The sequence below is a fragment of the Rana temporaria genome, chromosome 1, assembly GCF_905171775.1.
Source record: "Rana temporaria chromosome 1, aRanTem1.1, whole genome shotgun sequence".
Taxonomy (NCBI): domain Eukaryota; kingdom Metazoa; phylum Chordata; class Amphibia; order Anura; family Ranidae; genus Rana; species Rana temporaria.
Genome location: NC_053489.1, coordinates 685,573,155 through 685,586,533, shown reverse-complemented (window position 1 = coordinate 685,586,533; position 13,379 = coordinate 685,573,155).

The following is a 13,379-nucleotide window of genomic DNA, read 5'->3' as shown; positions in this document are numbered from 1 at the left end:
GGGGGCCGCGGGTGTGCTCAGACAGAGCATCCATGCCAGGTCTCGGTATGTTGACACCGAGTCCCAGATGGGTGACCTCATTTCCTGCGGGCGGAGACTTCCAGCGGGGCATAGCAGCACGTGGTTCTGGCTGCTGAAACGCAGGAGAAAGGGGCGGGTCATCTGGCTGGGACTTCCTTACGCTCCTGTAGCGAGGGACGACGGAGGATCTTCATTTAAAGAGCACACAGGCAGCTGCTGCGGCGCTCATGATGGAGGAGACAGAGTCGTTGGCAGCAATGGTGGATGCAGGCGTCCAGGTTCCCGGCTAAGCACAGGTAGGAGAGGTGCAGAGGCGCCTCTTTCCTTTTTCCACTAGGGTGCTTTTGTTTGGTGTGATGGTTAGAGCCTGCAGCTGTCTGCTATGGTGACACATTCCATTAGCAACTCAGCATTGAGGGAGACTCTGGGGCACATTGGGGAGTCTGCTTTGGGCACAGTTATTCATCTCTCTGTTCCCATAGTATCTCGCCCTAATAAAGGGTTATGTCTTCTAGAAAGCCACCGCCAAATCGGAGAGCACTACAGGAAGAAAATACCCTTCATGTAAGAACCCACTAAGGGACTCATGGGCCCAAACCACTTTGCAGATACTGCATCGCAGAGTCTAGTAAGGAAAGAGTCCACACGAGTGTAAGGAACTATTTTCCTCAGTGAGAAAGGAATTGGCAGAGACCCTAGGGACAGTGCGTTTCCTTATGAAGAAATGGGGCCAGAGTCCCAGCCAAAAACAGAGCTCCCTGTCCAGTCTTCCTCCTACCACTTCAAGACCAATTGAAAGTGAGTCGGAGGAAGAGAAAGAGAGTATTCCCCCTCAACAATTGACTCTGAGGAGGATGACGGGGAAGAGGAGATGAGAAAGTCTAGATATGTCTAGATATAAACTAACACTAGAAGAGGTGGATGACTTGCTAAATGTGGTCTATACCACCTTGGAAATTCAAGAAGAAAAAGCCAAGCAATCGTCAATGACAAAATGTATCGGGGGCTAGAGGAGATTAAACATAGAGGGCCAGATTCACAAAAGAGATACGACGGCGTATCTCTGTGATCCGCCCGTCTTAACTATGCGGCTGATTCATAGAATCAGTTACGCATAGCTAGCCCTAAGATCCGACAGGTGTAATTGAATTACACTGTCGGATCTTAAGGATGCTTTTCTAGGCCGGCCGCTAGGTGGCGAGGCCATTGTGGTCGGCGTAGAATATGCAAATGACTAGTTACGGCGATCCACGAACGTCCGCGTTACCCGTCGCTCTAACTTTACGTCGTTTCCGTCAAGATACGCATCGTAAAATTAGGGCTGAGCCCTAGGTGTTCTAAGCCATGTTAAGTATGGCTGTCGTTCCCGCGCCGAAATTTAAAAAATCATGTCGTTTGCGTAAGTCGTCCGTGAATGGCGCTGGATGCCATTTACGTTAACGTCTAAACAAATGACGTCCGTGCGACGTCATTTAGCGCAATGCACGTCGGGTAATTTTCCCGACGGAGCATGCGTAGTACGTTCGGCGCGGGAACGCACCTAATTTAAATGGTGCCTGTCCCATTTGAATTAGGCGGGCTTGCGCCGAGCGTATTTACGTTACACCGCCGCAAGTTTACAGGTAAGAGCTTTGTGAATCGGGCACTTACGCTGTAAACCTGCGGCGGTGTAACGTAAATCAGATACGTTACGCTGCCGTGGAGCAACGTAATTCTTTCAGAATCTGGCCCAGAGTTTTTCCTGTCCATAAAGTTCTGACCGATACAATTTAAAGTGGAGTTTCCATCCCAAAATTTGTTTTCATTATTGTGCTCATCAGACCTAAAAAAAGTAAAAAAATAAAAAAATTATTTTTTGCTCATCTGGAAATGCCTGTTGCTATGCGGTCCCACAAAATCTGCCTTTGAAATCACCTAGGATTCTGACATCATCGCCTTCTAATGCTCCTGGGAAATGTGTGTCATCATTTCCCAGGATGCAGTGCGCTGTCCAATTATCACTCCCCATCCAAGACTTCCAGGAAGTAAGTGCTTGTAGGCTTCACAATGCCCACAAGCAAAATGACAATGGTGTAGACATAGTTTATAAACTATCTTTTTTGAATATCTATGCGGATCGGCGGCGGATTGTAAAATAGTAAGTGACCGGATTTATATTATAAAAACGCAGGATGAAAGGACATTTAAAAAATGCTAATTGTGGTTGGAACTCCACTTTAAGAAGGAGTGTAAGGATCCAGAAAAAGGACACTTTTTTTTTATCAAGAGCCCTCAAAAGGAGGGCTTTCCTTTTTATAAGGATGAAGCGTTGGTTCGGAAGAAAAGACCAAAAATTAATGCCGCCTTTTCCCAAGTGTATAGACGGACCGATCTGGCATTTGAGGACATGGGCGTACTTAAGGACGCCATGGACAAAAGAGAAGACGCGCTATTAACCCTTTCATGACTAAGCCTATTTCTGACATTTGGTGTTTACAAGTTAAAATCCGTATTTTTTGCTAGAAAATGACTTAGAACCCCCAAACATTATGGCCCAGATTCACGTAGATCGGCGCATCTTTATGCCGGCGTAGCACATTTCATATGCGCTACGCCGACGTAACTTAGAGAGGCAAGCTCCGTATTCTCATAGAAAATGCGCCCAACCTTGCGCCGGCGTAACGTAAATTCGTTGGCGCAAGCCGGCGTAATTTAAAGTAGGAAGGAAGTGGGCGTGATCCATTTAAATGAAGCGTCACCCCATGCAAATGAAGGGCCGAACGAACGGCGCTGTGACGTGGACGTATGTTCCGCGCCCCAATGCGCATGCTCACAACTACGCCTGGCGTAACGCCTGAGATACGCCGGCCCACCGCTTACGCCCAGGGCATAAATACGCCCAGACATGCGCCCGTCGCGTGCAAAAGTACACCCGTCTGTTTGTTAGTGGTGTAAGTACTTTTGCTTTGTCTTGCTTTGTGCCATGCCTGCTCCTAGGAGTGATAAGAGGAAGAAAAACTTCTCCCCAGAGGAGAGGGCGATTATCATATCGTCCATGGAGAGGCATGATGCCCGCCTCCATGGGGTAGAGAGTAAAACCACGAGTAAGGCCAAGAGGGATGAGATCCTGATGAAGATCTCCACCCAGGTCAATGCCCTTGGGAATGAGGTAAGGACCCCCGAGGATATTTTGAAAAAGATGAATGACCTGCGTAGGAAGGTCAAAGAGAAGCTGGGCGAGATGAGAAAGCATGCCAGGGAGCAAGTGGAGGGCTAGGACTCCATTGAACCGGCCTTGAGGACAGGTAAGTGTGTTTTATCTCCTATCTGGTGTGTAGCCTGTGAGGGGGTGGAAGGGAACATGTGACAAGTGTGTAAGTCCACCAACATGTGAATGTTTTGGGTCTGGTGAGTGACTTAGGCAGTTAGGAGGATGGGAGAGGCATGCCAGAGAGGACTGAGATGAAACAGTCAGGGCTGGGTGTGGAGCATGGGCGGACTGACAACTCATGGGGCCCCCGGGCAATAGAATATTATGGGGCCCCTCTGGCTTACAGATGGCCACCACGCCAAGAGGCAGGGCAGCTAAAATCTTGGGATATTCACATTAAAAGCATGTCAGTTTCGGAAATATCAGGGACAGATCTAAAAAAAACTGATTTTTACATACTGTCCCTGGTTTTACTGAGCCTGGCAACCCTGATGGGGCCCCCTAGTGGCATGGGGCCCTCGGGCAGTGCCCGAGTGACTCAATGGTCAGTCCGCCCCTGGTGTGGAGCCAGTAAGGATTGCAATGTCACGAGCAGTAAAGTCGGGCAGCTCGAACATCGGGACCATCCCTAATCATGAGGTTGGATGACAGCTCTGGATTCCCACTGCTAGAGTAAATAACGGGGCAGGGTCTCTTGAGTGACATCTGTAGCACCCCCTAGTGTGTGTGCTACAAAAACTGTAGAGCAGGAAAAAGCATTACTTACTGAGTCCGTGCTTCACTATGCAGTGAAAATATGAGATGCAATGCTATAGGTGGATAGCTGCGCTCAATATACATACACAGTATATCCCACTTATATGCAAATTGACCACAAGATACAACTGGTGGGCAAAAATATATAAACCATAAAAATAAGTGCAAAAAAATTTAAGTGAAATTAGATGAGTCCATGAATACTACTTAGTGCTTCAAATTCAGTGCCAAAAGATTCTATTCCACACCACCGTGAGGGAATCCTTCACCATTATCTCAAGGTACAATCGGGCCCGGTGGGTAGGACAGTCAATCGGAGCCACTTGCACACAGTAGCAGAGGATCGTCTCTTAAAATAATGCCGACAGCTTCTGCAGCAAGGAGCAGGAATGCTGCTTGGCCAGTCCACTCCCAAACGGAAGGCTTCAACGGTGGAAATAGCATAGTCCCTGCACTTTCCATACTCCGAAACCTTTCCCTGTCTCTATAGACTGTCCCTGCCAGACGGAGAGCCTGTTCCCTACACTAGCCACACGCACCAAGCACACCAAACCAAGGAGCCAGAGTATTAAATAGACACTGTCCTGACCCAAGATGGCCACCTAGGACATATGGGGGGGTGACTGCAGGAAGTCAATATCTATAACCGAGGGAACTGGCTTTGATATCCATTCCTCACTAAGTGAGGAATGGATATCAAACCGATATAATGGCCACCAGTCTCCCTTATGGGTATTTATACATACTATGGTCGAGGAGACCAATTTCTTGTATGTAAGGATGGCTCTTCTAACCGGAACCATTTCCGGTTAGATGGTCCTTGATTGGTTTTCGGTGGAACGCACGCCAGCAGCGGTGTTTCTCATTGCAATCATTTTTATTTATTTGCCTATTTTAACCTACGTTTTGTAAGTACCTTTTTTATCTGCAATTCTTCACTATAGTCCCCTTGCTTTATGTCATTTTGGGTATTATGATCAGGCCTTCTTTTTTTTTTTTACTCAGAGAAAAGGCGCAGGAACTCTCCCTCCCCGGCCAAATTCCCTCCCCCAACCACGCCTTCCTTAAGTAGAGAAGTACAGCGGCACCAAATAATGGTAATAAGTAGAGTAGAAATCCCCCTCTCCCAGTTTTTCTCTCTGCACAAATCTCCCCCTTTCCCCCTTCTCCTCTCTGCACAAGTCTACCCCTTCTCCTCTCTGCACAAATCTCCCCCTTTCCCACTTCTCTGCACAAATCTCCCCCTTTCCCACCCCTCCTCTCTGCACAAATCTCCCCCTTTCCCACCCCTCCTCTCTGCACAAATCTCCCCCTTTCCCACCCCTCCTCTCTGCACAAATCTCCCCCTTTCCCACCCCTCCTCTCTGCACAAATCTCCCCCTTTCCCACCCTCCTCTCTGCACAAATCTCCCCCTTTCCCACCTCTCCCCCTTTCCCAGCTCTCCTCTCTGCACAAAACTCCTCCTTCCCCAGTTCTCTCTGCACAAATCTCCCCTATAGTGCTCCCCTCTCTGCTAAATTTGCCCCCAGCTCCCCTATCTGCATAAATCCCCCCCCCTTACCACACACTTTCCCAGTTCTCCCCTCTGCAAAATCACCCCCCCCCCATCCCACCTCTCTGCTAAAATCCCCCCAACTCTCCTCTCTGCACCCTGCACCCCTGGACCCTTTACATTACAAAGCCCTTGATGCCTGTATGTTACACAGACACCCCCCTGCATGTTACACAGATCCCCCCCCCCATTCAGTACAGTGCAGCCCCCCCTACAGTACAGACTAGACCTGCACGATTAATCGCGGAGAGAATCGCGATTTCGATTCTCCCCCTCCGCGATCTCCCCTCAGAATGACCGACGATTCTCCTACATGTCACCGCCGTCCACGTAACCAGTGTGGAACGCAAATGCCGCCGACATCAAACCGACGTCAGCAGCCTGCGCCGCTGGATAGATGCCTGAGCTTCTCTCACAACAGTAGTTTGTATCCATGCGCCACCCAGTGGTTGCCGGCGGTACTGCTTCTGATGTATTAAACCTTCTCGCAGTTCTGTACAACTGTGTGTATGCATGCGCCACCCAATGGTTGCTGGCAGTACTGCTTCTGATCTATAAAAAAAGAGACCAGTGATATGTGTATAATGTTAAAGACCATATAACTCCTATGAAAAAATCAGAATCAAAGTTTTATTCTGCTTTTTTCATAGGAGTTAAATATAATCTTTAACATTATAGACATATCACTGGTCTCTTTTTTTATATATTCATATTTTCAGATAAATCACAGGTTTATTTATTAATTTTTTTTTTGGGGGGGGGGGGGGTTCTGGCATTACATTTTAGAGAATTAGAGAATCGTGAGAGAATCATGATCTTTTGTCTGAGCAAAAGAATCGTGATTCTCATTGTGCTGCCCCAATAGGGGCATAGAATATGAGATGCATAGCCTCAGTTAATATTAGCATTGTTATATAGATTAGAGTTTATATAGTGTGGTTTGCCTACTATTTTCTCATAGCTAAATCTATGTGTTATCCTATGCTGCCATCTAGTGGCCTTTGTTGCAATGCACATGTTTTTATGTGATTCTTTGAGTTACCACATATTTTCACTGTATGTATGCCCCTCCCTGCTTCCTGTGTGGAGTACTTCCTGTGTCATCTCTCCAGCCAGCAAGCCACATGTAGAAGGACACTCATGTACTCTGCTCAGTACGTAGGAAAGGCATCATCTTTTGACCGCACAATACTATCACCATTCATCTGCTGTTCCTGTTATCTGCTGTAACCCCTGAAGTTAAAGAATAAACACCTCTTTTGAATGAATCGGTATTGACGAGTTCAGCTGTCTGACAAGGATTGTCCACAGTGAGTATATCTGCTTATACAGGCCAGGCATAGAGGTCTCAGCAAGGGATATATCGCTATCACAACAATCGGATTCAGAACAGTCAAAAGATGCATAGAATTCTTACAGCCTGCTGGGTATATGTGTGTGCCTAATCTGCAATCAAGCTCAGTGCCAGCCGCCATCTTGTGTAAGCACATGGTCGCACAAGCTTACTGCGCTTCATGTGAATGTTGAAAGCTGTTTCTCTAATTGAACTGTGTTACCCCACCTGTCTAAGCTGCTGTTCGTCTTCTTAAAGAGACAGTACCATTTTTTACAAAACCGTGAGAAATGTCTAGACAAGGCTCTGAACACTCTTTTACGGCTGAACCAACGCAGATTCATCATGCCTCTGAACCCGCAGACGTACAGGGAGCAGACTCTGCAGATATTGCTGAACAGAGTGTAAGACCCAAGCGTACAATAAAACCAATACAGAAACTCAGAGAAAACTACGAATACACTAGAGATAAGTTCTCCAGCAAGCTATCAGACTTCTGGGACAGAACTTCACACTGCATGTCAGTTTTGCCACACTTTAATGATCAACCGGCTGAACTAGGAGATTCTATAGTTCGCCTATCTGCTGCGTATGAACACTACCAACGGCTGTCTGCAAAATACACTGCTTTCTTGCAAGACTGTAATATAGAGGACTCTTCAGCAGAACTGACCAAGACTGATGCATTGAACCAACAAAGGGATCTCTTAGTGAAAAATGCTCAGTGTAAGGCAGAACTCCGCATTGCTCAACTGCAAGAGACCAGATCTCACAGATCAACATCAACCAAGCACACTGCACGTTCTTCTAGATCCTCTCGCTCCAGAAGTTCAACATTAAGCGACAAGCTAATAGAGGCCCGCGCTGATGCTGAATCCAAAAAAGCGCAAAGCTCCCTTGCTAAGAAAGAAGCAGAGATGAAGGCCCAAAGCAAAGCTCTTGAAGCCCAGAGCAAAACTCGCCAAGCAGAGATGGAAGCCCAAATAAAGATTCTGCAAATAGAGAAAGAGGAAGCAGGTGCGCTAGCAAGGCTGAAAGTCCTTGAACAAGCAATGGGTCAAAGTACTAATTCAGACTGTCTTATCCCAGCAGAACTGGAAGATCCAATTGATCGCACCAGTGATTATGTGCTAAAGCATAATGTTTACAAAGATACAGAGTCATCTCCTGTACCTCCTACTAACAACACTGTTCTGACTCTCAACTCAGGGACCTCCCAGCTCAAAATGCCTGAGTCTCCTCAAGTCCACAACGCCAGAGCATCTACGCAGCAAACCACATCAACTCCTGCCATCAACAAGGTGACTTCCAGCGACAAGCCGCAGCTCCAGCCACAGCCAGCAGAAGCCTTAAAGACTACACCAAAGTTAAGCGCTCATGCAACATCATTTCATCCTGGTAAACCTCACCTTTCTTCACCAGAGAACTTTCACACCCAAGGGGTTCCACAGATTACTTTGGCACCAAAGAGTGAGAGATCAGACTTGAATGACTTAGCCAGCTATATGGCACGCCGTGAGCTCATTATCACCAGCCTCTCAAGGTTTGATGACTGTCCAGAGAGCTACAGGGCCTGGAGATCAACCTTCAAGGCTGCTATTGCTAATTTCAACCTTAATAGCAAGGACGAACTTGATTTGCTCATAAGGTGGCTGGGGCCAGAATCTGCAAATCGTGTTAAAAGACTGAGGACAGTACATGTTGACCACCCAGATGCAGGTCTTGTTGCCACATGGGCAAGACTTGAGCAAGCCTATGGTAGCTCAGAAGCCATAGAAAGCGCTCTATTCAAGAGACTGCAAAACTTCCCAAAAATAGGGAACAAAGACTATCGCAAGCTCCAAGATCTAAGTGACCTCCTCATGGAGTTAGAGTTGGCAAAGACAGACCCACGTCTACCTGGTCTAAGCTTCCTGGACACTGCTCATGGTGTCAATCCAGTGGTGTCTAAACTGCCATATGGCCTGCAGGAGAGATGGGCGCAGCAGGGCTCAAGGTACAAAAGAGACTATAACGTATCCTTTCCTCCATTCTCATATTTTTGCAGGTTCATCAGTGAACAAGCCTGGATGAGAAATGATCCCAGCTTCAGCTTCAGTGAACCCAACTTGCCTGCTTCATCACCATCTCCAAGGTATGACAACACAGCAGCTAAACACAGAGACTTTCATAGAGCAATATCTGTTAAAAGGACAGACATCTCACCACCCGTATCCTCTCATGCATACCAGAGTAATTCGGGTGACAAAGATCCTAATCGTCAGTGCCCTATTCACAAGAAGCCTCACCCTCTTAAGAAATGCCGAGAGCTGAGAGCAAAGACTTTACAAGAGCGCAGGGAGATTCTCCAGAAACTTGGAGTATGTTACAGGTGCTGTGCTTCTTATAGTCATTTTGCCAAGGACTGTAAAGTTGTCATCAAGTGCACAGAATGCAGCAGCGAAAGACATGTGACAGCTATGCATCCTACTCCACTTACAGACAGCCCACAGCAGCTACCTACCTCCACCCCTCTCTCAAATCATGGCGGGGAGCAACGAAGCCATGCTCTAGCCCAGGAGAATGTTTCTTCTTCATGCACAGAAGTCTGTGGAGAAGGTTTAGATCACAAGTGCTGTGCCAAGATATGCCTTGTTAAGGTATACCCAGAGGGTCAACCTGAAAAAGCTGCCAGGATGTATGCCATAATAGATGAACAGAGCAACAGATCCCTGGTCAAGCCTAAATTCTTTGAGATCTTTGGCATTGAGGGTCATGCCACACCGTATACTCTCAGAACCTGTTCTGGTCGCGTAGAGACTTTCGGCAGAAGGGTCGATGGGTTCATGGTGTCTCATATCGAAGGGAAAGAGGGCATACTCCTACCAACATTAGTCGAGTGTGACCAGATACCAGACGAAAGAGAAGAGATTCCTACTCCAGAGGTTGCATATCACCATCCTCACTTAAGGCACCTTGCTGATGAGATTCCCGCAATGGACATGAATGCTGAAATCTTAGTCTTGCTAGGAAGAGACATTCTTAGAGTACATAAGGTACGTGAGCAGTGTGATGGACCTGAGGATGCCCCTTATGCACAAAGACTTGATCTAGGCTGGGTAATAGTGGGCGATGTATGCTTGGATAGAATGTGTACATCATCTGAGATCCACTCCTTCAAAACTTACATGTTAGGAAATGGACGCGCATCCCACTTCAAAGAGTGCCCTCACCATTATGAAATAAAGGAGAAGCCTCTTGACATCATCCAAGTACCTGATGCCACTCCTATCCTGTGTGATGACAACCTAGGTACCACAGTGTTTTGTACCACAAGTGACGACAACAAAATAGCCTTGTCAGTTGAAGACAGAGAGTTCATCAAAATAATGGACAAAGAATTCTTCAAGGATGAGTCTAACAGCTGGGTTGCACCATTGCCTCTTCGTGCTGCAAGGGTCAAACTGCCAAACAATCGGGAACAGGCTTTATCCAGATTCAACTCACTTCAACGAACATTAAAGAACAGGCCTGAAATGAAGGACCATTTCATTACCTTTATGAAGAGGATCTTTGACAATGAGCATGCTGAGCCAGCTCCACCTCTTCAAATACACGATGAGTGCTGGTACCTACCCTTCTTCGGAGTGTACCATCCACGTAAGCCAAAACAAATTAGGGTAGTGTTCGACTCCAGTGCCAAGCATCAGGGCGTATCCCTGAACGATATTCTTCTCACTGGTCCTAACCTTACCAACAACCTTGTAGGTGTACTCATGAGGTTCAGAAGAGAGCCAGTTGCCATAACTGCGGACATTGAACAAATGTTTCATTGCTTTATTGTACGAGAAGACCATAGGAACTTCCTAAGGTTTCTGTGGCACCGTGACAACAACATGAACAATGAGATGATTGAATACCGCATGAAGGTTCATGTTTTCGGAAATAGCCCCTCACCTGCCGTCGCAACATACGGTTTACGAAGGACTGCTCTTGATGGAGAACAGGAGTATGGCGCAGATGCTCGACATTTCGTCGAGAGAGATTTCTATGTGGACGATGGACTTAAATCTTTACCTACAGCGGAAGAAGCCATAGACCTGCTCCAAAGGACACAAGTTATGCTTTCTGAGGCTAACCTCAGACTACACAAGATTGCCTCAAACAGTGTTGCTGTTATGAAAGCCTTTCAACCTGGCGATCATGCCACAGGGTTTAAAGACTTAAATCTGGGGATGGACATGCCACCTGTGCAGAGAAGTCTGGGCCTACGGTGGGACTTATTAAAGGACAGCTTCGGCTTTCAAGTCAGCTCTGCAGACAAACCATTTACCAGGCGTGGAGTTCTGTCAGTGGTGAACAGCCTATACGATCCAATGGGATTTGTGGCTCCCATCACCATACAAGGTAAATCCATACTTAGACAGCTCTCAGAGACTATCAAAGATTGGGATGCCCCACTACCAATAGACAAACTTTCAAGGTGGGAGTCCTGGAAACAGTCGTTACATGCCTTAGATGGAATCCGTATACCACGCTGCTACACTCCGACTTCCCTTGCTACCAGTCGGAGGAAAGAGCTGCACATCTTCTCAGATGCATCTACTGAGGCCATAGCGGCTGTTGCCTACCTCAAGGTAAGGGATTCAGCTAATCTAACCCATGTAGGGTTTCTGTTTGGGAAAGCTAAGTTAGCACCCAAGCCTGAACACACAATTCCTAGGCTTGAACTTTGTGGGACTGTGCTAGCTGTAGAGATTGCAGATTTCATACTGCGTGAGCTAGACATTCAGATAGATGACATCAAATTCTACACAGACAGCAAGGTTGTTCTGGGCTACATATACAACCAGACTAAACGTTTCTATGTCTATGTCAGCAACCGTGTAGAAAGAATAAGAAAATCATCTAAACCTGAACAATGGCATTATGTTCCATCTGAAATTAATCCTGCAGATCATGGCACCAGGCCAGTGTCTGCGAGTGCCTTCGTAAATTCTTCTTGGTTAACAGGTCCTGAATTCTTGTTGGCTGATCCAGAAGAAACCACGGCTGACATCTTCAGTCTTCTAGAACCCGACAAAGATCCAGAGGTTCGTCCTGAAGTTAAAACCCTTGTCACCAGAACTGAACAAAGATGTGCCTTGGGCTGTCAACGCTTTGAACGTTTCTCCAAGTGGACAAGGCTGGTACGCACCACCGCAAGGTTAGTTCATATTGCACACTGCTTTCACACAAAGCTCACAGATGCTCACTGTCAAGGTTGGCACATGTGCCAAAAGCTTCTTTCTGCAAAAGACATTGCTGAAGCTGAACTGATCGTAATACGCAGTGTACAACAGGATGTCTTTGGCTCAGAAATCAGACGTATCCGTGACAAGGGGGACATTCCAAAAAACAGTCCAATTGCTAACCTGAACCCATTCATTGACAATGATGGCACGTTAAGGGTTGGTGGACGCCTAAACAAGGCTAAGTTCAGTGAGCAAGAACAGAATCCTCTCATTATACCTGCTCGCCATCACATCACCACTTTGCTCATACGGCACTACCATGAAAGGGTGAAACACCAAGGTAGACACTTCACAGAGGGAGCCATAAGAGTTGCAGGCCTTTGGATTATAGGAGCAAAAAGACAGATTACAGCTACACTGCACAGCTGTGTTCAGTGCCGCAAACTAAGAGGGAAACATCAGCAACAGCAAATGTCAGATTTGCCAGCTGACAGGTTAAGTACTGACCCACCCTTTACTCACGTTGGTCTGGATGTCTTCGGACCATGGATGGTAACAGCCCGCAGAACACGAGGTGGCCAAGCCAATAGTAAGCGATGGGCAGTGCTGTTCACCTGCATGAGTGTACGTGCAGTACACATTGAAGTAATAGAATCTATGGATGCCTCAAGTTTCATCAATGCTCTAAGACGGTTCCTTGCCATCAGAGGACCAGTCAAGACACTAAGATCCGACTGTGGAACTAATTTCGTTGGAGCTTGTCGAGAGTTACAGCTCAACTCTAGGCCAATACAAGACCTTTTAGCTGAAAGAGGCTGCACATGGATTTTCAATCCTCCTCATTCTTCCCACATGGGTGGTTCATGGGAGAGAATGATAGGAATCACGCGAAAAATACTGGACTCTATGCTCATGGACTTGAATTCCACAAGACTTACCCACGAGATTCTAACCACCTTCCTGGCAGAAGCATCTGCCATAATCAATTCAAGACCACTTGTTCCAGTGTCTACAGATCCAGAGACCCCAACTATCCTTACTCCAGCCACTCTTCTTACCCAAAAGCTTGGGACTGTTCCCGTGCCACCTGGAGACTTTAAATCAGGAAATCTGTGCTACGATCAGTGGAAGCGAGTACAACACCTTGCCAACTGCTTCTGGAATCGTTGGAAGATGGAGTATCTTTCTACTCTGCAAGGACGCAGGAAATGGCAGCGCCCGAACCTTAACATCCAAGTTGGAGATCTCGTTCTGCTTAAGGATCAGCAAGCTGAAAGAGTCGAGTGGCCTATGGGTCTCATTGTAAAGAGCGT